Source organism: Nerophis ophidion, linkage group LG23 (genome assembly GCF_033978795.1).
Source record: "Nerophis ophidion isolate RoL-2023_Sa linkage group LG23, RoL_Noph_v1.0, whole genome shotgun sequence".
Taxonomy (NCBI): domain Eukaryota; kingdom Metazoa; phylum Chordata; class Actinopteri; order Syngnathiformes; family Syngnathidae; genus Nerophis; species Nerophis ophidion.
In genome coordinates, this window is record NC_084633.1 from 8322483 (window position 1) to 8346851 (window position 24369).

The following is a 24369-nucleotide window of genomic DNA, read 5'->3' on the forward strand; positions in this document are numbered from 1 at the left end:
CATATATATACACATATATATACATACATATATATATATACATATATATATATATATATATATATATATATAATATATATATATACATACATACATACATACATATACTTTATATACACATACACAAACATACACATACATACATATATATTTTATATACATAATTACAGAGTGATGAATGAAAATAAATTGTCATATATGTATGCAGATTAATCACTTCCAGTTTAAAAGGGAACTGCACTTTTTTGTCATTAAAGACATGACTATGGATGGAGTTGTTTTATTTTTTTAATTCTAAATATTAAATAAACGTAAATAAAAGGCCGCTTACAGCAGAGCCAATGGGAGCTCCACTATTCCGCCCATAAAATCCAATAAATAACCATCAAATAGCGCCAACAATACTCAATTTACATTTTGGTGACTTGAATATTCACCAAGTATTAGTGATATTGTTATTATAAGCGCCAACACAGACAAATTATAGACTATTTATAGCGGCGCCATGATCACAAGCTTGTGTCCCTATGTTTACATCGAGTGGTCTGCTGCTTCTTCGTTTCCCTGCTCCTTATATGTTTATTGTAGATCATAAATCATGCATTTCACCTGAAAAGTAGATGTCTAAGGCTATAATATGACAAGTTGGTACACTTTGACCGCCATTTAGACACAAAAAAAAATGCTTGTTCCCCCCTCTCTTCGATAAGATTATGACACATTTATCATCTAAATGACAATTATGAACATCCTAGCAGTTGGCATCCTAATGACAACTGACCTTATACAAAAGTATTATTTTATTATGTTTGTTGGCTCTTATAAAGTCTGCAATGAGTAATAATCATTGATGAAAAAAAAAAAGCAAACGTGATGCCTTTTTTTAAATTCATGCGCCGCTTATGCTTAAAATGATCAAAATACCAAAATATATTAAATGTTATTATAAATGTGTCCGTTACTACATTACATATATACTTGCATCATGTACATAAAACTCTAATAAGGGTGTTTAGATGTTTTTTTAGGGTCTCTATACGCAGAATTGAACGGCTCCCATAGGCTCCATTGCAAGTTGAACTTACATTGCATGCATTTAATATTTAGAATGCAAAACAAAAATTTAAATAACATCCATCTTAATGTCTGTCATAATGATTGTGAATGATAGGCAACATTCCAAAATAAGTGTAGGTTCCCTTTAACCTTCGTCTTGTGTTAGGGTCGGCACCGACCCGTTTTAGTTTTTAAATGCATAAAAGAACCACATAAATTTATTTTTATGCATCAAGGCTTTTTGACTTTGTCAGGAACCTCTATTTCAACAAAATAAAACTTGTTTTTTTTTGTTTCACTAAATTATAAAATGCTCTGGTTGAAATTATGACATTGGTGTTGTTAGGGTCGGTTTCGACCCAGTTATAAAAAATAAGACTATAAAGCACTAAGTAGAGCCAAAACTGAACACACTGACGGCCAGCTCCTCTCCCAATCATGTGAGCTTTAGTGGATCCTCATTTTACCTTGTTATCCAGTACAAAAACAAACAAAATGTATGTGGTTCTTTTATGCATTTAAAAACTAAAATGTCCAGACATTTGAGGTCAATTCAGTTGTTACTATGTTAAAATTATTAAAATGAAAAAATAAATAAAACAAATTTATTTAAGAGATGTGTTCTAATAACCCTCAGTAATGGTCAGGTAACACAACAACCTTTTTTTAATTTATACGATTCTCTTGAGGTTCGTTTTACCATTTTTTTTCAATTTAAATCGAGGGGTATACTGACAAAAAAAAGGCCCAATGGCCCACACAAAAAATATTAAAACCAATATTTTCATGGATAAGGAAACCTAACGAGGTAACCAAGAGATGAGAAACAAATTGGATGATAGATAATTGTTTTTTGTGTATTTTACAGCTGATTTAAGACATGGGTCAAAACCGACCCGTTAACATAAGAGATGGTAACAGAAAGCTAACACAAGAGGAAGGTTAAAGGCCAACTGAAATGAGATTTTCTTATTTAAACAGGGATAGCAGGTCCATTCTATGTGTCATACTTATCATTTCGAGATATTGCCATATTTTTGCTGAAAGGATTTAGTAGAGAACAACGACGATAAAGTTCGCAACTTTTGGTCGCTAATAAAAAAGCCTTGCCTTTACCGGAAGTAGCAGACGATGACGTCACCAGTGTGAGGGCTCCTCACATCCTCATATTGTTTATAATGTGAGCCTCCAGCAGCAAGATCTATTCGGACCAAGAAAGCGGCAATCTCCCCATTAATTTGAGCGAAGATGAAAGATTTGTGGATGAGGAAATTTAGAGTGAAGGACTGGAAAAACATTTTTTTTATAAATAAAGTTAAAAAAAAAAGGCGATTGCATTGGGAGTGATTCAGATGTTTTCAGACACATTTACTAGGATAATTCTGGGAAATCCCTTATCCTTCTATTGTGTTGCCAGTGTTTTAGTGAGTTAAATAGTACCTGATAATCGGAGGGGTGTGTCCACGGGTGTGTTGACGCCAGTCTCTGAGAGAGGTCACGAAGCTGCAGCAGGACAGAAGCTCCGCTGATCTACGGTAAAAGGCAACTTTTTACCAAAAAAGTCTCACCGAAACCTGCCGGTTGCCGAATGGTCGGGAACCATGTTCGCTTGACCGCTCTGATCCATAGTAAAGCTTCCCCTCCAGGAATTTTAAACAAAGAAACACCGTGTGTTTGTGTGGCTAAAGGCTAAAGCTTCCCAACTCCATCTTTCTACTTTGACTTCTCCATTATTAATTGAACAAATTGCAAAAGATTCAGCAACACAGATGTCCAAAATACTGTGTAATTGCGCGATGAAAAGAGACGACTTTTAGCCGTAAGTGGTGCTGGGCTAATATGTCCCCTCCAACTAATAACGTCACAAACACGCGTCAACATAAGCAACATCATTCCGTGACGTTTTCAACAGGAAACTCTGCGGGAAATTTAAAATTGTAATTTAGTAAACTAAACCGGCCGTATTGGCATGTGTTGCAATGTTAATATTTCATCATTGGTATATAAACTATCAGATTGCGTGGTCGGTAGTAGTGGGTTTCAGTAGGCCTTTAAGGCTTAACCCAAAAGACACGTGCATTTGTTACACAACATTCTGTAATTGCTCAGAGGGGCAACCCATTTCGTTTTAAAACAGAACTTTGGATAAAACGATGCTAACTTGTTGGTATTGCAGCATCCAACATTTTTATAATTGGCGCACATTAAGTTAAAAATACCATCTTTAAAGCGAAACACATATTCGAGGATGGCGCAGACAGTGTTGCCAATCCTGTTGGTGACTTTGAACACGAATACATCATGTAACTTTTACACTTGATTTAGACCCCATCGGTCGTCGTTTCTTCTTCTATGGTGTTTTTACAGTCCAGTAAAACTACTTCCGGGTAAACTTCTTATAAACCCCGCCCACAGGCGCATGCCCCTCATGCTAAAACACTGCCATTATTTTGATACCGTAAAAAAAAGAAGCAAAACCGAAAAAATAAGAAATTATATCGTAAAAAAGAGAAGCAATCATAAAAACCTTAGAAACACACAAAAACAATAAAAGTGTACAAAAATATGAATATTTGTATTAATCTCTGTTGTATTTTTCCAATGTTTGGATTTATTTATTGCCAAAACAACTTTTTCTACAATGTCAATAATTTTTTTGTGTACCAAATTCTACTGGCAGTGTTCTGGTTACATACTCAAGCAGCGGTATTGTGAGATAGAGCAACAAACTGGAATAAAATGTATCATACGAAAGAAAAAAAATCTTTGGAAGCCGTTGCTTCACCAAATCGTTTTCTTTCCCTGAAGCGCTCATGACAACCACTGTGGCAGTTATTATGTTGCATGTTCGCCCATGTTTCAACTTCTAAAAGAAAAAGTGTCAGAGTTAGTTTGTGACGAACCCCAAGGTGCAGAGAAGGAGGCAGGCGTAGAATAGGAAAACATGATTGAATTAAAATACTAGAACAAGAACAAACAAAAGGGTACTTACAAAAGACGTGCATGAGTCAGATAACAAACTAAAAGAGCTAGCATGGGAGCTAGAAGAAAACGAGCCTAGCGTGGAAGCTAGCAGGTAGCGAGCAGAAAACAGAAGTTGTTACTTATAATATGAAAACGAACTGGAAGCAGGGAACAAAAAAACAGTAAGCTATATACAGCTAATGAATGTAGCTTACCGCTACGCTGCGATGACAAGACCAGTAGGAAGGACAGGTAGAACTGATATAGACATGACACAACAGGAGCGACAGGTAGCAGCGACAATAATCCAGCACTGACTGGATGAGAAGACAGGTCTAAATAGGAACGGGCTGATTGACGGGCCAGGTGTGGCCAGGTGCCACTCAGCCGCATCTGAGGGGGACACAGCACTCAGGGAGAAAGACAGGAAACAGAAAAATAAGAGCGCTGTCAGGAACTAAAGACAGGAAATACTACACACACACAGAAGAAAAACTAAAACACAAACTGCCAGGGGCAAGCCTGACAAAAAGAACTCAACTTTAGGACACAGGCCTGCATTCAGCCATGAAAATAAGCTATTAAGACGCCAGCAAGAACCCCAATGCATCGTGTTTCCACATCCCACTTTCGAGCCATATTGCATTTGCATTGGCCGATATTACATTCATAATGGATATCTATCCACATTTGGACTTTTACAGGCTTTTTTCTTCACTTCACGCTGCAATTACCGAAATCTAAATTGTCATAAATTGTGTCACTTGACCCATGTAGTGTGAATCCAGCCTTAGATACATGGCATATGGCACAAAGGAGCTAAAAACAAATACTGACAACTGTGAGCTGTTGGGTTGATGGTTCAGTTTCACATGGAGTCCTCCGCCTCCAAACCCCACTGCACTTACTTTGATTCTTTATTCATCCCTTTCTCCTACGGTTTCCCCCTTTCCCACCCCCCTCCGACCGCCACAACCTCGTGTCCAGCTGATGGAAGCCCTTTTGTCCATCAGCACCCGGGCAACAACATCAAAGGACACGCCGGGTGTAAATACAGAAAGCAAAGTAAACTGGAAAATAAAAGCCGACAGGAGGGCACGGGAGATACTCGACAACAGCACCCCTGCCGCTACTATGTACCGGATGAAATGTGGCGACCGGGAGAGCGGGAGAAGAAAGAGCACTCGCCCCTCGTTTGTAAGACATTCATCATCATTTACTGAATACACAAAGGTGCGGGTTGGGTCTCTGCGGGGTTTAATGACAACAATAAACAAATGAAAAAAAGCCACATTAGACTTTGTAAGAGACCATTATGATGCCCTCTTTGTGGCCTCATCATCAAAGCCCATTAGGGGACAGTGAATGCCTTCCATTGCTGTTGTTTGTGGCCATTTCCTCATTGGCTGACAGCTGAATTGAAAGCTTGATGGATTGTCGCACAAGACAATGTCATGCTTTTGGACTGGCTTCTTTACTTTGATCTCTCAGGACGTCCTTGAAGCTTCGACAAGGGCCGATATGTTAACAACCGCTCCGCTTATTTCAGCTCTATCCAGCACCTATTGCCCCTGCTAGTCTAGGCTTCCAGGGGAGGGTGTGGGGGTCTGCGGGAGATGAAAGCCTTTCATCTACAACCCCCTCTCCATATAGAGTGGCGCTTGCCATGGCAGCGGCGGGCTTCGTCTCGTACCCGCAGAGCACGCCAGAGCCTGGCACCCGCGTCTCCAAGCGGTCTCTACTCAGGAACTGCAGCTACGCCGGGCCTGGCAGCTTATAATTAAAACTCAAAGTGCAGAGCATCTCCATCATAATGGTAGGTTTCCATCTGAAGCATGTTGAATTCTCTCCCTCTGCGTCCCGACAGACAGCGATTTGAACAAAGCTTGAAAAGAGATGTCAGGACTACAAAGAGAAAAGTATCCCATTCAGGATTAGAGGTTCACTAATCCCTCGGTAGCCTAATTGCTGGACTGGCGAGACATAGAAATCGCATCAGTGGAAAAAAAAGGTCAAGTCCGCAGTCCTCCTGTTGTCTTTTTGACTACTTTGTTATACAATAACGCCACAAAAGGGCGGGAAAAGGGTCCAATAGTCGCAAGAGACTCGGCATGTTGTGTGATTAGGGCAAAGCCACATCAGACACTGTGGCTTTGGAAAGGACTCGGTTGCAAAACAACACAGAGGTACCGTTGTTGTACAGGACTCCAAACAAAAGGAGCAGTTCTCATTTTGAGTGAACCATCAGTCACATTAATATGTTTACAGACAAAAGATGAACATGATTCAGTTTTAGGTACTGTCTTTAAACCCATTTATTCACAGTGCATTTTAATAACAGAATTGAACTAATAGTACTCAAGTCTCTCTTAAGTGATAAACTAATATTCACTCAAAATTACATTTCAGCCACAATGACTGTTTACACTACAGGTCAAAGTGGTCCAAATCAGATTTTTTCCATCTGACTGTTTCGTCTTCAAATAAAATGTGATCTTCATCAGACTCCAGTGTAAACGCAACCTCAACGTCACTTGCATGCCCAGTTAAAAAAAGTGAAAACAATGGAAGTTTAGCAAGAAAGTCACTATTTTTAATAAAAAAATTTCTCACTGGCACTTATAAATGGGTTGTACTTGTATAGCGCTTTTCTACCTTCAAGGTACTCAAAGCGCTTTGACACTACTTCCACATTTACCCATTCACACACATATTCACACTCACACACTGATGGAGGGAGCTGCCATGCAAGGCGCTAACCAGCACCCATCAGGAGCAAGGGTGAAGTGTCTTGCTCAGGACACAACGGACGTGACGAGGTTGGTGATAGGTGGGGATTTGAACCAGGGACCCTCGGGTTGCACACGGCCACTCTCCCACTGCCCCAGCGGATGCTCCCATTTCCTCTCCCTTATCTCTCCTGCTTACTTCTTTGTCTTGTCTTGTCTTAACTTTCTTGTTGCTTCTTTTTGCACTGCTCTCCAAATCTAAATTTTGGAACTATTTAACTGGCCTCAACGAAATTGACAAGATCTTGGGTTTGGGGGAACCTGCTGTCGTGACAGAGCGGTTATTGCAGGATACAAGACGGATTCTTGGGAAAAGGAGTGCTACGTGCCTGGCGACCCTTTTAGTCGAGGACATGAAGATATCCACCAATTCGGAACTATGACAACAGGACATCTGCTGATTGGAATAAGCGTTGCTCTGGTTTGTCGACAAATTCGAAGTTGCCTGAAAGGAGGAAGTTGCTGTTATACGGTCAGTGATGAGGTCAATGCATACGTCAGTGCGCTCCCTGCTGATTTTACTTTGCAATACACCCGGATAGAATTTTAGATCAAACTATTACCAGGTTTTGAACAAATAAATGGTTCAGGGATCAAATTATGCTACAAATTAGTAATGCTGCTACTTTTTGTAAAAACGTTGTTGCCGCATACTTGACATATTACTGTTGTCTGTTCAACATCTTCCACCTTCAAACCAAACCACCGCCAGACGATGGACCCCGTGCTGTTTTTCTTGGGAATTAATTCTTCCTCCATTTGTTTACTAATGCCGCTACCTCTCTGCTCGGCAGGGGCGTATAAGGTTGCTTGCGCAACAGTATGTGACGTATGTATGAAGGTGCGCTTATTTTACGTCTCTGTGAGAAAGAGAGACAAAAAAGAGTGAGAAAATCCTGTAGTGTAACGCCCGCAGCTAGAAGCAACTGCGTGAGAACATATACTCGAATACTCACGAAATAGTCATTTTCTACATTGTACATAGACAAACCCACGATATTTATCGAGTATATTCGATATATCGCCCAGCCTTAATCTCAAGGGCATTCCGCTTAATTACATACACACTGTATAGAATATGTCAATGCCCTAATACAGTGGTTCTCAAGTTTGAAAATCACCTCCCTAATGGATCCTGACACAAATCAGCAGGAAATGCTGAATAAAAAAGTATGGCTAATCATTCTGCATGTTTCCTCCATATTAACAAGTTTCCTGAACAGAGCAATATTGTGGCCACATGTGTGAGCTTGTTTACTTCACACTGGGCTTTTAAGTGCAGGCATCTCATGACTACGATCACAACATAACTGACTAAAACATTTGCATGTAATTCTACAGCATGTTTTTTTCTGTCTTGAGTGAAATAAGTGTGCTCACCAGCACCAGAGGTGGGAACTTGGAAGTCATGCAAAAGAGATGCCTCTTAGGTGAAGAGATGGAATGTTTATTTCTCCTTCAAACAATAAATCTTCAACTTAATTTGATCTAAACCCCCTTGCCAGGACCACATCAAACAAAAAAAATCTTGAGGTCAACAAGGGTCGGTGAAAGGATTTGGATAATGATGAGGCTCAAAGAGAAAAAGTGAGGCTGGTGAAAGGGGAGGGGAGCTGATGGGAACATAAAAGATGGAATGGCAGCGAGAGAGAAGGTGCAAAGGCTAGGTCTTATAACGACACAGGCCTTGATTACGTTGTTGCACAAATAAACAGAACCCTCTGCAGGCTCCCTGGAGTCCAGCTGTGGCGCAGGAGAGGAAAGCTTTCATTTGGGAAGGAGCTACAGGGCGAGCCGGGCGAGTTCACTACTCCATCATCCAGTCAATGGAGGCGTTTGAGAAGATCGATGATTAGGTGTCATTTCCTGCACTTACAGGCCTGGTTAAGATGTCAGGCAATGTGTCGATTAATAACTGTCTATTTCCAGACAGCCCTAGGGAGAACTGTGGTTTTACTTCCTACTGGTTACTATTAGACAGTGGTGGGCCACCAGGGCCAGCAAGGCCTTCTCTGCTAACATAACCAAAAATCATGATCATATTTAAAGATAAAAGTATTTTTTTATTTACTTTCCCCAAATATCTAAAAGTATTCATATTTTATTTTTCCCGAAGGAACTCTCCTGAAAGAATCAAAGTACTATCTATTCTCTTCATGTCATATCATGTGAAGTGAATTATGTTTACTGCGATGAGGTGGCGACTTGTCCAGGGTGTACCCGCCTTCCGCCCGATTGTAGCTGAGATAGGCACCAGCGCCCCCCTGATCCCAAAGGGAATAAGTGGTAGAACATGGATGCATATAATTATGTTTATATAGCGCTTTTCTCTAGTGACATAAAGCGCTTTACATTGTGAAACCCAATATTTAAGTTACATTTAAACCAGCGTGGGTGGCACTGGGAGCTAGTAGGTAAAGTGTCTTGCCCAAGGACACAACGGCAGTGACTAGGATGGCGGAAGCGGGAATCGAACCTGGAACCCTCATGTTGCTGGCACGGCCACTCTACCAAACGAGCTATGCCGCCCCGGCATGCTCCTTATGCTCCTTCCAGCACTGCTGTTTTTAGGTCATATAGTTTTTATCCAATCAGAATTGAGCTAGCTTATGTTGCCATGCTGTACGAAATCTGCCCTGGGCCCTCAGAATCAACAATGCAGGCGATAGCCAATGAGATCACTAGTAGTTGTCTGTAAGGCCTTCTAGCTGGCCTTCAGGCATATATATATATTTTGATGTTATGAGCTAGGTCAGTGGTTCTCAACCTTTTTTCAGTGATGTGCCCCCTGTGAACATGTTTTTAATTCAAGTACCCCCTAATCAGAGCAAAGCATTTTTGGTTGAAAAAAAGAGATAAAGAAGTAAAATACAGCACTGTCATCAGTTTCTGATTTATCAAATTGCATAACAGTGCAAAATATTGCTCATTTGTAGTGGTCTTTCATGAACTATTTGGAAAAAAGATATAAAAATAACTAAAAACTTGTTGAAAAATAAACAAGTGATTCAATTATAAATAAAGATTTCTACACATTAGAAGTAATCATCAACTTAAAGTTCCCTCTTTGGGGATTGTAATAGAGATCCATCTGGATTCATGAACTTAATTCTAAACATTTTTTCACAAAAAAAGAAATCTTTATCATCAAAATTTATGGAACATGTTGTCAAACTGGGACTTGGATTAGGGTTGTTTCCTCGACGCAGAGGGAATTTGGAATGAGGCTTGCGAGAACGTGAGTACATATTGTTTTATTTAACACTCAAAAGGAATAAACAAAAGGCGCGCACGAAGTACAAAAACTGGGCTGTGAAAACAGAAGACTAGCACAGGGGCTCTAACTATAAACATGAAAAGAAAACACTTGCTCAAAGGCATGAATAACAAAACTTACGTGGAAAAGGACAAGGGGCATGGATCAATGGCATGGAAGGCATAGAAGGGGCTCGAGGGCATGAAGGAGGGGCAGCATAGGTAGGTGAAGTTGCCGGGACGAAGAGAGAAAAAGAATGGCTTAAATAGCAGCTAGGATGATTAGTGGAAACAGGTGTGACGCTGAGGACAGGGACGAGACTAAATGGGTTGGCATGGAGTTGAAAAACGAACCAGGAATTGCAAAGACAGAACTAAATGTCCAAAAAACTAAACATAACATGACCAAACATGGCAAAAAAACAAAACAATCTACAGGCGTGACACATGTCCACAAAAAATCTAGCTGTCAATACTGAATATTGCATTGTTGCATTTCTTTTCACAGTTTATGAACTTAGATTCATATTTTGTTGAAGTATTATTCAATAAATATATTTCTAAAGATTTTTTAATTGTTGCTATTTTTAGAATATTTTTGAAAAATCTCACGTACCCCTTGGCATACCTTCAGGTAGTGAAGAGCATGTGCAGTAGCCCCGATTAGATTGCTGAATGTAGACATGCCGGCAGCTGGATGTTTTTGATGAGCACGCTGTGGAATAAACTAAGAAGTCAGCCAACACGCCTCGTCCGCATCTTTTATGATTAGACAAGACAACACATATATTTGCAAGGCCATTTTCAAGAAGGATGTTTAAAGTACACTTTGTGAGACAATGTCGGCCAACCCCGAAAGCTCAAATGGGTGATACAAATTGTAAGTTCAAATATTTTATTTCTTATTCTTTTCACGTTTGATATGTTTTTTGCAATTTTTATTTTGACAGTACCACATAAGATATGTTTTAATTGCTGATACGGGTTAATTGAAATAAATTATGGTATTTTGAGAGGTAATCATTGAAGTCGGACATCACTGAAGGCCTAGGTGGGAAACGCACGGCCCGCCACTGCTATTAGCTATTTCACTCATTTCCTTGCGTTCAATGTCAGTACAATACCTGTTTTGAGAGAAGAGCTGTCTCTTGGCTCCCAGCCCATCCATCCATTTTCTACCGCTTGTCCCTCTCAGGGTCGTGGGTGTGCTGGAGCCTATCCCGTCTGCATTGCTATAAGTTAAAGAAACAATTTGAGTTACAACTATCCACGCCATTTGGTGTTGCAGCAAATTTCACAGTGAACCCTGTTAGAACTGACCAAAACATCTGCTCTTACTCGCTAGCATTAGCTTATAGCTAGAAATCGACGATTACCATGCTTGGAAAAACAAAGTTAAGACAAAAGTGGTGAGTGTAAAGGTTAGTGTTGAGCAGAAAAAGTGGATGATATTCATTGAATTACAGAAAGGAATCATCATTGAGCGTGCTATCAACTTTGCAAAGCAATTCAAGGATATCAATCAATCAATCAATCAATCAATGTTTATTTATATAGCCCCAAATCACAAATGTCTCAAAGGACTGCACAAATCATTACGACTACAACATCCTCGGAAGAACCCACAAAAGGGCAAGGAAAACTCACACCCAGTGGGCAGGGAGAATTCACATCCAGTGGGACGGCAGTGACAATGCTGACTATGAGAAACCTTGGAGAGGACCTCAGATGTGGGCAACCCCCCCCCCCTCTAGGGGACCGAAAGCAATGGATGTCGAGCGGGTCTAACATGATACTGTGAAAGTTCAATCCATAGTGGCTCCAACACAGCCGCGAGAGTTCAGTTCAAGCGGATCCAAGACAGCAGCGAGAGTCCCGTCCACAGGAAACCATCTCAAGCGAAGAATGCATCTCTGCCAGAATGCATCATATTGAAGCAAAGTGAGTCGAACACCACGCTAGAATGATAAAATAATATTTAAACGACGTGTGTTTTTGATAGGGAGAAGCAGTAAATATAGTACATTATTAGTACAATACTTCCTAAAACTACTTGTTAGAAGTACATGATATTATATTGTTTTTATACAATTTCTTAATTTAAAATAACATTTTCTTTTTAAAAGGCATGTTATATGTTAAACTAGTGTGCTTTTTGGGAAGGCAAGCACTAAATGAATTGATTAAATCAACATAAAAAACACAAGATACACTTACAATTAGTGCACCAACCCAAAAAAACACACTTTTTCATGACAAAAAACAATAAACAAAAATGTCATGTTATATGAATTTGGCCTATTCGGCTGCAAAATTGTCCAAAAAGAAATTCACGTGCAAGTTTAACAACAAGACAAAGAGTCAAAGCAGCACTTGTCTGATATTACTATAGCGCTATCTCAAAATTGCCTCCACTCGTTTACATTGGGAAGGCCAATGGTTGCAGATAGTTCAAAGTAATTTAATACACTTTTAAGAACTAGATGTTGAAACCGTGAGTCAGAATGATGTGTCGAAAAGTTACAGTATATGCCTGTGTCAGTCTCCCAGTAGCTAAACATGTTAAAGCAACAGATTGCAATAAAATTCTGCTCAAAGGTGATAATACATACCAAATTTACCATCGACTGGTGATTTTGATTGGCTCTGCAAAAAGTCTCTGACAGTCAAGCAAAACAAACAAAAAATAAAAACAAAAGCCTTAGACTTAGAAATGTCATGACTTGATATATCATTCAGACTAATTGATTTGAGAAAGTGTAAAAGATGTCACCTGATTAAATGTACTGCTACAAAGAGCCGAATTGTTAATATATTATCTGTAATAAGTGGAAAAGCCTTATGGTTGTTCAGCCAACCCTTTTAAGTTATGATTCGGTAGTCAACATGGGCGCCGATTTTGTCGTACCCTAATAGCTGTTCAACAGACCCTTTTAAGTTACGGTTCAGTAGTTATCATGGGTTTCGATTGCGTTGTACCTTAATAGCTGTTCAGGCAACCCTTTTAAGTTACAGTTCGATAGTTAAATTGGACACTGATGTTGTTGTGCCTTAATAGCTGATTAGGCAACCCTTTTAAGTTACAGTTCGGTAGTTATAATGGCCGCCGGTGGCGTCGTACCTTAATAGCTGTTCTGCCAACCCCTTTAAGTTACGGTTCGGTAGTTAACGAGCGGGGATTGCATCATATTTTTGGGGAAAAAATTAAAAAACACTTGAATGGTATGAATGAGTTGAAAAGGTTGGTTTTGATTTTTTTTTAAATCGGTGGAGAAATGTTGAAGTAATAACATGTTGAAATGAGAAATGGTATTACGAAATTTCGGGAAAACCGGGAATTGTATCAGTTCTGAATAAGAGGAATATTTTGACGGTGGAACATTTGAAATGCGTTGAAAAATGTAGGAGTAGTCACCAGAAAAAAGGGTGGAAATAGGGCTTTGGAAAAGCAGGAATTCTGGAAAATCCTGGAATTTTTTGGGAAGTTTCCAGAATGGTGGAATCTGTTGAAGGGGGAATGGGTTGAATAGGTAGAACAATGTGGAAATGGTGGAAGTTTGAAAAATGGCCAATTCATTTTGAATGGGAAAAATGTCCTGGAAAACGTGGAATTCTGGGAAATCTGGGAATTTTTGGAATTTGTCAAGGGAAAGCCCGCAACTCCTGAATAGGTTTGAAGGTAGAACGTTTTGAATGGTGTGAAAAATGTGGAATTTAGAGTGTGCCAAAATCTGGAGAAGATGAAGAATAATAAGAATAATAAGATTAAGGAAAATAGATTAATGTTGGTGTATAAAACCAATCACACAGCGAGAAGAGGCAATTCCTTCAGGAATTGCGCAGGAATGATCCAATGCTGAAGATGAACTGAAATCCTGGAATTTTTTTTGCATTGTTATAGTCAAGCACAAAATTCCTGAACAGGCTGAATATTTTGGAGATGGAACAGTTGGAATCAAATGAAAAATGTGGGAATTGTGGAGCTTTGAAGAATGAACTTAACAGTTCACCTTTCAGATGATTACTGTGCTGCAATAATTTTTGTGAGGATTATTTGTTCTAAAAATAGACTCTGAGGTTTGAGCAACAGGCTTACGTAGCTAATCAGCACACACACGCACACACACACACTCACGAACATACACACACATGCACACACACGTCAATATCCTGACTATATGCATGTAAGTGGAAATATATTTGTTGTTCATGTCAATTTTGTTTCTTTAAAATTGAATTTGTTAAACATTTAAGTTTAAAAGAATAGCTGAGTGTATGTTCAATACCAAACTATTATGTCTCTAATAAGTTGGTATCGATTCATTTTAATATGTGTTGTAGTTTATTTGTAAGGAAATAATGGGAAATATTTGGCAGTTCTACACCTACATATTCCTTTTTTTTTTGGTAATATTTTAAGGCTGATTCGTACTGGTTTACTTTTCCAAAGAAACTGATTGATGTGTGAGTCTAGTGCATGGGTGTCAAACTCATTTTAGTTTAGGGGCCACATAGAGGAAAATCTATTCCCAGGTGGGCTGAACTGGAAGAATCGTGGCATGATAACTTAAAAATAAAGACAACTTCAGATTGTTTTCTTTGTTTGAAAATAGACAAAACACATTCTGAAAATGTACAAATCCTAATGTTTTTTTTTTTTTTTTTTAACACTTACATGTTGCCGTTAATAGTACTTTCAGAACAAATAATGTGATAATGTTCATCAGTCTCATTGGCGTTAATTTTTAATCTATCAGAAGATGAAATGAATGATAATATCAAAATCAAATTGCAGGATGTTATTAATGTAATTTAGTACTTTTTCTCAACCGATGTACTAACATCATTTGTTTTTTTCTGTACATATGTAGCATCATCCACAACAAAACTTGTAAATTTGGACTCATTTAATTAATCACACATGAAGTTTGAAGAGGATACCTATTATTTTAGCATATGTGCACCCAGAAAATACGTCCCCATGCAGTCATAAATTCAACACAAAATGTACAGATTTGTTACATTACCACCATCTTTGACAATCAAGACATGAACGTAACGGTCCACATTTTGTATACTATCACTGATAAGCAGCGTTATTACGTAGTTTCCAAACAGTAGTTTCACACCTTAAGGCGGCACATAGCTCCGCCTCCTGTTAAGTCATGCGCACTCTTGCAGTAGGTTGGGCAAAGAATTGCTATTGTGACATCCAGTGGACACCTTTAGAACAGCAGTTTATTTCATTCAAAAATTTCAGCTCATTTGTATACTTGCCAAACCTATCTCGTTGGCCGGATAAAACCTGCTGGCCGGCGGGCCGTACGTTTGACACCCCTGGTCTAGTGATTAAAACCACATTTTCGCTGGGAATTACTGAAAAAAAGATAATTAACCCTAGGCAAGACTATCATTTTTAGAGTAGAAACCCTTGCCATGAGTGACATGGGCAGTGTCTTCCAATGTGCCAGATCATCCTCAATCGATTTTAAGATTAGGGAGTAACGCAAGCGATTCAGCTCTGACAAGGTGGAAGGAATATTACCCAGGTATTTAATGTTCCCTTTGTGCAGTGGAATCAATGAGGTGCTTTGAAAGTCAAAATTAATTGGTTCCAGTAGATTTGGACCAGTTGATGGAGTAATCTAAATTAGAACTGAATTTATTAATGAGTGAGATTGTGTTTTGAAGAGAAAAATGTGGATTTTGTAGGAAAATTAATACGTCATGAGGAAAAAGACTTATTTTATGATTAACGGTTGCACTATGGATGCCTTTAATATTTGCATGCTGTCGGATTACGGCTGCAAGAGATTCAATAAATATAGCAAACAGTGACAGAGAAACTGGACAACCTTTGGAGAGATTTGGCTGTCAGTTCTAACTGAAGCTGTGGGAAAACTATATAGAACCTTGATCCATGCTATTGAGAATGAGTCTCTGTAGAGTAGCTTGAAGAAAATTCGAGTTCACTCTATCAAATGCTTTTTCAGCTTCTAATGAAACAACAGCGTTTTTTAGATCATTAATAACAGAATAGTCTATCAGATTGAGTAGACGGCAAACATTGTTAGACGATTGTCTCCCTGAGATAAAACATGTTTGTACATATATATGGAGTGACTTTTTCTAGTCGTTGAGCTAATACTTTGCAGATAATTTTAAGATCAACATTAATCAAGTAGATTGGCCGGTAACTGGATGGAAGTGTTGGGTCTTTATTAGGTTTTAGCAAGAGACTGATCAAGGTAGAGTTCATGTTTGGAGGAAGGAATTAGTTGTCTTTAATCTCTAAGGCCATTTTTGTAAATATTGTAGCTAGCAGTGACCAGAATGTTTTGTAGAACTCCACAGGGAACCCAACAGGACCTGGTGCTTTATTGTTTGGCACTTGTTGAAGAGTATTATGAATTTCAGTAACTGAAATAGCTAGATCTAAATTTGATACCTGCCTTGCATTTAATTTAGGCAATTCTATATTCTTAAAAAATGTCTCAATATCCGAAAGAGATCGGTCAATCTGGGATGTATATAAGTTTCTGTAAAAGTCTCTAAAGATAGGTAATTTCCTCAGTAATGTGTGTAATATTCTCAGCTGAATCCAGATCGGATAGTATAGAACTTGTTTCTTTATTAGTTTAAGTTGGTTAGCCAATATTTTCTTGGTTAATTCTTCTGCTCAAACTTTCCAAGCGTATACTCCGCAGCCGGAATTTAGTTGTCTTGTCAATTATTTCACTTAAATCTAATCTGAGTTTTCTCAATTTGTTTAAAATGTGTTTGAGTTATGAGTTAGTGTGAGTTATTTCTTATAGTTTGATTTCATTTTCAAGTTCCTGCTCTAATAAACGTTTATTTTTTATTCCTTGTCTGACGAATAGGTATTAATTTTTCCTCGCATAACTACTTTCGCGGTGTCCCAGAGAATACATGCTGAAGTTTCTGGTTGGTCATTAAAATCTAAAAAAATGTGTCCATTTTTTCTCAAAATAGTTTAGAAAGTTGGGGTCCTTTTGTAATGATGTATTAAGTCTTCAGTGTTTTGAAAGTGCTGTGATTGTTTTGGTAGAGGGGAGTGAGACAGGTGCTAATGTCGACGATGATGGGGTATATGTGAATGCTTGAGATGTCAGATTAAATTGAGCTACTTGTTAACAGGTAGTAAGTATGTCAGTGTGCCGTACAATGCCATACATTGCGAGAGAATGAGTGGTGAATTGGGGAAAAATAAGTGTTTTGTGGGGTAATAAGAACACCAAGCATCACAAAGACTATAATCTTCTATACATTGCTTTAGTATTCCCACTGACCGAGATTCACAGTGACTCCCAGTTACGCTGGACTGGTCTATATTTGGATTAAATACTAAGTGGGAGTCCCCTAGTAAAATCAAGGACGAGTTTGAGTGAGTGGAGAGTGAAGAGAAGAAAGTGTGGAAAAAGGAGGGGTCGTCAACATTTGGACCATAAATGTTGGCGATACAACATTTTATCCCATCAACAGAAATATTAAGAATTAAGCAATGTATGTCTGCATGTTCAAATGATTTCTGAATTATTTTTTTTCCCCCCTGGATCCGACCCCACACACATTCTATGTGACAAGCTGTATCATGGACATACTAAACTAGACTGTAACTAAATGTATGGATGTATGTGTATATTCATGAGTAAGTAATGCATAGCAGTATCTACAAACCCCGGTTCCATATGAGTTGGGAAATGGTGTAAGACGTAAATATAAACGGAATACAATGATTTGAAAATCATTTTCAACCCATATTCAGTTGAATATGCTACAAAGACAACATATTTGATGTTCAAACTGATAAAACATTTTTTTTTTTGCAAATAATCATTACTTCAGAATTTGATGCCAGCAACACGTGACAAAGAAGTTGGGAAAGGTGCCAATAAATACTGACAAAGTTGAGGAATGCTCATCAAACACTTATGTGGAAGATCCCACAGGTGTGCAGGCTAATTGGGAACAGTTGGGTGCCATGATTGGGTATAAAAGCAACTTCCATGAAATGCTAAGTAATTCACAAACAAGGATGGGGCGAGGGTCACCACTTTGTAAGCAAATTGTCGAACAGTTTTAGAACAACATTTCTCATCGAGCTATTGCAAGGAATTTAGGGGGAATTTACCATCTACGGTCCGTAAAATCATCAAAATGTTCAGAGAATCTGGAGAAATCACTGCATGTAAGCGATGATATTACGGACTTTTGATCCCTCAGGCGGTACTGCATCAAAAACCGACATCAATGTGTAAAGGATACCACCACATGGGCTCAGGAACACTTCATAAAACCACTGTCAGTAACTACAGTTGGTCGCTACATCTGTATGTGCAAGTTAAAACTCTACTATGCAAAGCCAAACCCATTTATCAACAACATCCTGAAACGCCGCAAGTTTGGCTGGGCCCGAGCTCACCTAAGATGGACTGATGCAAAGTGGAAAGGTGTTCTGTGGTCTGACGAGTCCACATTTCAAATTGTATTTGGAAACAGAGGACGTGGTGTCCTCCAGAACAAAGAGGAAAATAACCATTCGGATTGTTATAGGTGCAAAGTTCAAAAGCCAGCATCTGTGATAGTATGGGGGTGTATTAGTGCCCAAGGCATGGGTAACTTACACATCTGTGAAGGCACCATTAATGCTGAAAGGTCCATACAGGTTTTGGAGCAACATATGTTGTCATCCAAGCAACGTTATCATGGACGCCCTTGCTTATTTCAGCAATACTGTGTTATAACAGCGTGGCTTCGTAAAAAAAAGAGTGCGGGTACTTTCCTGGCCCGCCTGCAGTCCAGACCTGTTTCCCATCGAAAATGTGTGACACATAATGAAGCGTAAAATACAACAACGGAGACCCCGGACTGTTGAACGACTGAAGCTCTACATAAAACAAGAACGGGAAAGAATTCCACTTTCAAAGCTTCAGCAATTAATTTCCTCAGTTAAAAACGTTTATTGAATGTTGTTAAAAGAAAAGGTGATGTAACACAGTGGTGAACATGTCCTTTCCCAACTACTTTGGCACGTGTTGCAGCCATGAAATTCTAAGTTAATTATTATTTGCAAAAAAAAATTACTAAAGTTTATGAGTTTGAACATCAAATATCTTGTCTTTGTACTGCATTCGAATTGAATATGGGTTGAAAAGGATTTGCAAATCATTGTATTCCTCCCACTTCCAAAGACATGCACCTGGGGATAGTTTGATTGACAACACTAAATTGGCCCTAGTGTGTGAATGTGAGTGTGAATGTTGTCTGTCTATCTGAGTTGGCCCTGCGATGAGGTGGCGACTTGTCCAGGGTATACCCCGCCTTCCGCCCGATTGTAGCTGAGATAGGCGCCAGCGCGCCCCCGCGACCCCAAAAGGGAATAAGCGGTAGAAAATGGATGGATGGATGTATTCCGTTTGTATTTACATCTAACACAATTTCCCAACTCATATGGAAACAGGGTTTGTAAATATGAGCCTATCATGCATATATTTACATGTGCTAAGTGAGTAAATGTGTATCGTTATACAATGTGTTATTTTTACAGCCAGACGTGTGTTTATTTCCATACCTGACGTCACATAACCTCCGAAGAACTGGTGCCTTCCTCAGAGATTGTCACACAACCTTTGAGGAAAGCAACAGTTGTAGCTGAAACTGTCTGGTACAGAAGTAAACACACATCTCTGGCTATAAGAATAACAAATTGTTTACTTTTTTAAAGACCAAATTAACCTCTTTGGATTAAAAGTGTATAGTTTTTGTGTATGGATTAGTAGAGAATTGTGAGAGTGTGTAAACTAATTGTGATAAATGCTGACGACGACAAGGGGACAAATGGTGGAAAAATGAAATAAATGAGTGGTGGATTCAACAAGAAGTGAAATAAGTGAGATACAGAGGAAAACGACTTAACCCGCTTTGTGGGAAACTCATCAAAGAACTATTTGTAATATTAAGACCGTCGGTGCTAAATTTTATTTACCCTATCACTCTTCCTTGGCACTGTTCCCTTAGCATTTAAAACAGAAGTTATTCATCCTCTGTTGAAAAGACCTAACCTCAATTCTGACCTGCTAAACTACAGGCCAGTGTCGCACCTCCAATTTATCGCAAAAATTGTAGAAAAAGTTGTTACACAACAGTTAAATGAATACTTAGCAACAAAAGTTCAGAGCAAATCAGTCTCCTGAGACAGCCCTCGCAGAAAGTTAATGATTTGTTGTTAACTATGGGCACTGACGCGTCATCAGCGTTGTTGTTACTTGATCTCAGCGCAGCTTTCGATACCGTTGATGATAACATTCTATGAGAACGCATCAAATCGAAAGTTGCAGTTTCAGACTTAGCCTTTTCTTGGTTTAACTCCTATCTCAACAGCAGGATACACTGCGTGTTTCATAATAATGTGACCTTGCGGTATGTTATGGTAACATGCGAAGTCCCACAGGGTTCGGTCCTTAGTCTTGCTCTCAAAATGTGGTAGCTAGACTTTTGACAAGGACAAGAAAGTTTGCTCATATTACGCCTAAACCAGCCCACATGCACTGACTCTCGATAAACTTGTATTACTTACGTACAATATAATAAATGGTTTAGAACTATCATATCTTCTTAATTGAATTGTATCAATCAATCAATCAATGTTTATTTATATAACCCTAAATCACAAATGTCTCAAAGGACTGTACAAACCATTACGACTACGACATCCTCGGAAGAACCCACAAAAGGGCAGGGAAAACTCAAACCCAGTGGGCAGGGAGAATTCACATCCAGTGGGACGGCAGTGACAATGCTGACTATGAGAAACCTTGGAGAGGACCTCAGAAGTGGGCAACCCCCCCACCCCCTCTAGGGGACCGAAAGCAATGGATGTCGAGCGGGTCTAACATGATACTGTGAAAGTTCAATCCATAGTGGCTCCAACACAGCCACGAGAGTTCAGTTCAAAGCGGATCCAATTGTACCCTACGTTCGGTCCAGAAACCTATGTTTTAAGAACGCCGCTTATTAATGATTCCCAGAGCCCAAAAATGTCTCCAGGCTCAAGAGCGTTTTCTATTCGGACTCCAGTACTCTGAAATGCCCTACCTACAACAGTTAGAGAAGCCACCTCGATTGAAACATTGAAGTCACACCTTAAAACTAATTTATGTATTCTCGCTTTTAAATAGACTCCATTTTAAACCAGTTGACCTGCTGCTTCTCTCTCTTGGTTGCCCTCCCCTTTTTCTACCTTCTGCAGCTTGTGGGTCCTTGACAATGACTTCGGTTTTATTTGATCAGTCGTGTTACTGCCATCTTATACGCACTGTTTGGAAACAATTAAGGTATGCAAATAAGAACTTACAAAATATTTTGTACCAATATATTTATATGTGGCTAATAGTCTGGTGTGGCCCTGCGATGAGGTGGCGACTTGTCCAGGGTGTACTTTGCCTTCCGGCCGATTGTAGCTGAGATAGGCACCAGCGCCCCCCGCGACCCCAAAGGGAATAAACGGTAGAAAAATGGATGGATAGTCTGGTGTATGTAATGTATGTGAAAATATAATTTTTTTATCAAATTAGGTGGGTGTGGCTTAAATACCGGTCCGCTCAATAGCCCGGAAAATGGGGTATATGAATAACATGTTTTTAGCCTTTTTAAAGAAAAACTTATGCAAAATGTCCTCTTCCCTGATATGGTGGTAAACATGTTTCAGGTCCGGTCAGGTGGCACTTACAAATATCTCCTTCCTGCGCAGACAGAGCTGTGTTTATGTGAATGGCGCACACTGTGTGTAGACAACTCAAAATTGTAGATACCTTTCGTCATTCAAGTGAAGGCAGAATGGAAAACTTAGACTCACACAGGTGGTGACACATGAAGACAGTGTGGGCAATTTGAATAAAAAAGGTGCTCTCAGTCCAACGATTCTCACTCAAAAGACTCTACTCGTTCACAAACATCACAGAGGTCAGGTCGGTCCGAGACTTTCAACCACATCTGCAGTCGTCTTCCCTTGACGTCCGACTATTACAGAGTCCTAGACCTCTCTTTACAGTGTCCTGCAGCTATCAGGGGCCACATCAAGGCATGCTCCCGCTAAATGTGTGCCCCCCCTATCCTCTTTGAGGGGCCATCATCCGATAAACAAGATAAACAAGGCCAATTCCTGGCAGGGCTGATCAAAGCACGCAATGTTAACCCCATGGCCGATTGCAAGTAGGCAAAAATCAAACACAGATGAGGTCACATGAAAGTGGGAGCAACAGTATGTATAAAAGGGACAGTGCAGCTGCAGGGAAGGGGGGCATGTTGGTCGGGTTGAAACTCCCTTAAGGATTTGTGCTCTCCCCCAAAAAACAAAATTCCAGAACAACTTTGCATGAACAAGTGCACACAATACTTCGCTGACGATCTTGAAAAAAAAAGTCTATCCTACCCTTAACTCTATGTATCTTGGCGGCAAGAACGCTCCACGTTATTGGCAACAGATCTTAGGAGCAATGACTGAAATTGAAACATGATGCACTCACACCCTCAACTTTTTGGGATTTTCCTGGCAGGTAAATGTGTCACCTAGGCAGAACTCTTGCATATACGGCGGTGGTGGTTTGATATTTTCCAAAGCCTGTCACTCTTTCAACTAATGCTCTAACTCCATTTCCCACAGACTCACGCTAACAAAATAATTCCAAGTCCAAATGAAACATTGGGTGCTGCAAACTGAGCATGCATGCTGCCATGCTCTTGGCGGTTGACATGTCAGGTGCCAACCACCAATATGTTTTCATTCATGCTTGTTAGTTTGCAGAAAACTAGAGTAGATGTTAAATGCTTCGGATTATGGAGGGCCTAAAATCTATCAGGATATATATACAGTCGTGGTCAAAATTTTACATACACTTGTAAAGAACATAATGTCATGGCTGTCTTGAGCTTCCAATAATTTCTACTTTTTACAACTCTTATTTTTTTGTGATACAGTGATTGGAGCACATACTTGTTGGTCACAAAAACATTCATGAAGTTTGGTTCTTTTATAAAGAGACCCAGAACTTCCGGTTCCGGGTCAACGTGAATGACTGCTCGCTGACTGCTCTTGTTGCAAAAAAGCTAAGTATCGTTCTATCTGTGTGGTTTTAACTGTTTTGCAGCTTTATTTACAACTTATCGAACATATTTAATAGTTCAATTTAACTTGCAAATCACCCGATCTCTGTCTCACCACCTCGCCCTCAGCTAGCTAGCTGCTAAGCTAACGAGGCTAGCGGAGAAAGGCAGCACCGGTCTGAAGGAGGCTTCTCCCCCGCCACCGTGACCACCACTTCCCGAAGACAGCTGGCACCCCACTCGGCGACGGAAAGTTTCTGTGAGTATGGCTTCCTGCGCTTCGTGCACTTTACTCATGGATAGGTTGGCTTTGCTAGAGAGCCGTGTCCGCCAGTTAGAGCAGTGTAATTTCGTAACTTTAGATGTTGCGGACACATCTGCTAGCGTTAGCTGTAGCGAGCTAACTAGCCCAGCTTGTAGCAGCCCTAATCGGCCTACAAGCTACGGTGTACCGGTTGAGACGCATAATAGATTTAGCCCTTTAGCTAGTCCTACACCCCAGTCTACCGGGCACCACACTTTAGTCATAGGGGACTCCATCACCCGAAACATAAAGCTTAGCAAACCAGCCACAATTAAGTGTATTCCCGGGGGCAGAGCACCTGACATTGAAGCTAATCTTAGGGAGCTAACTCGCAACAGGTCTAGTAAACACGTACGGCAGGCTAACCGCACCACTAGTTATGCGAATATAGTAATACACGTTGGCTCCAATGACGTTAGGATGAGACAATCAGAGATTACAAAGAGAAACATAGCCAGGGCTTGTAATCTCGCCAGAAAGATGTCCAGGCATCGAGTAATTGTCTCTGGCCCCCTGCCTGGGAGAGGCAATGATGAGAGATATAGCAGATTAGTCTCTCTTAACAGGTGGCTGGATAGCTTCTGCAGACAACAGGGATTTACGTTTATTGATAATTGGCCCTCTTTCTGGGGCAAACCTGGCTTGCTGAGGAGAGACGGCCTTCACCCTAACCAGGAAGGCGCTATCCTCTTGTCTCGGAACATAGACTTCGCATTGAGCCACATTTGACTAACTGCACTAGAGCAAGCCCGGTCACAGGCAATTACAGAGCCTGCTAGCCTGGGTATGGAGTCAGTTAAGTTAGAACTAGCCAGCGCCAGGCTGGATGATCCCTGTACACATAGAAATTTTCGTAGAATAATACACAACTCACAAAAT

At 39.8% G+C, this 24369-nt stretch overlaps 1 long non-coding RNA gene across 1 annotated transcript in view; it reads right to left on the minus strand.

Annotated features, from left to right (window-relative positions):
- Positions 1 to 24369, minus strand: part of LOC133541689 (uncharacterized) — a 67840-nt gene that overhangs the window by 23728 nt on the left and 19743 nt on the right. Inside the window, exon 2 of the long non-coding RNA XR_009803950.1 lies at positions 11189 to 11296. This is a non-coding gene — a long non-coding RNA (uncharacterized LOC133541689). The remainder of the gene's footprint in view (positions 1 to 11188; positions 11297 to 24369) is intronic.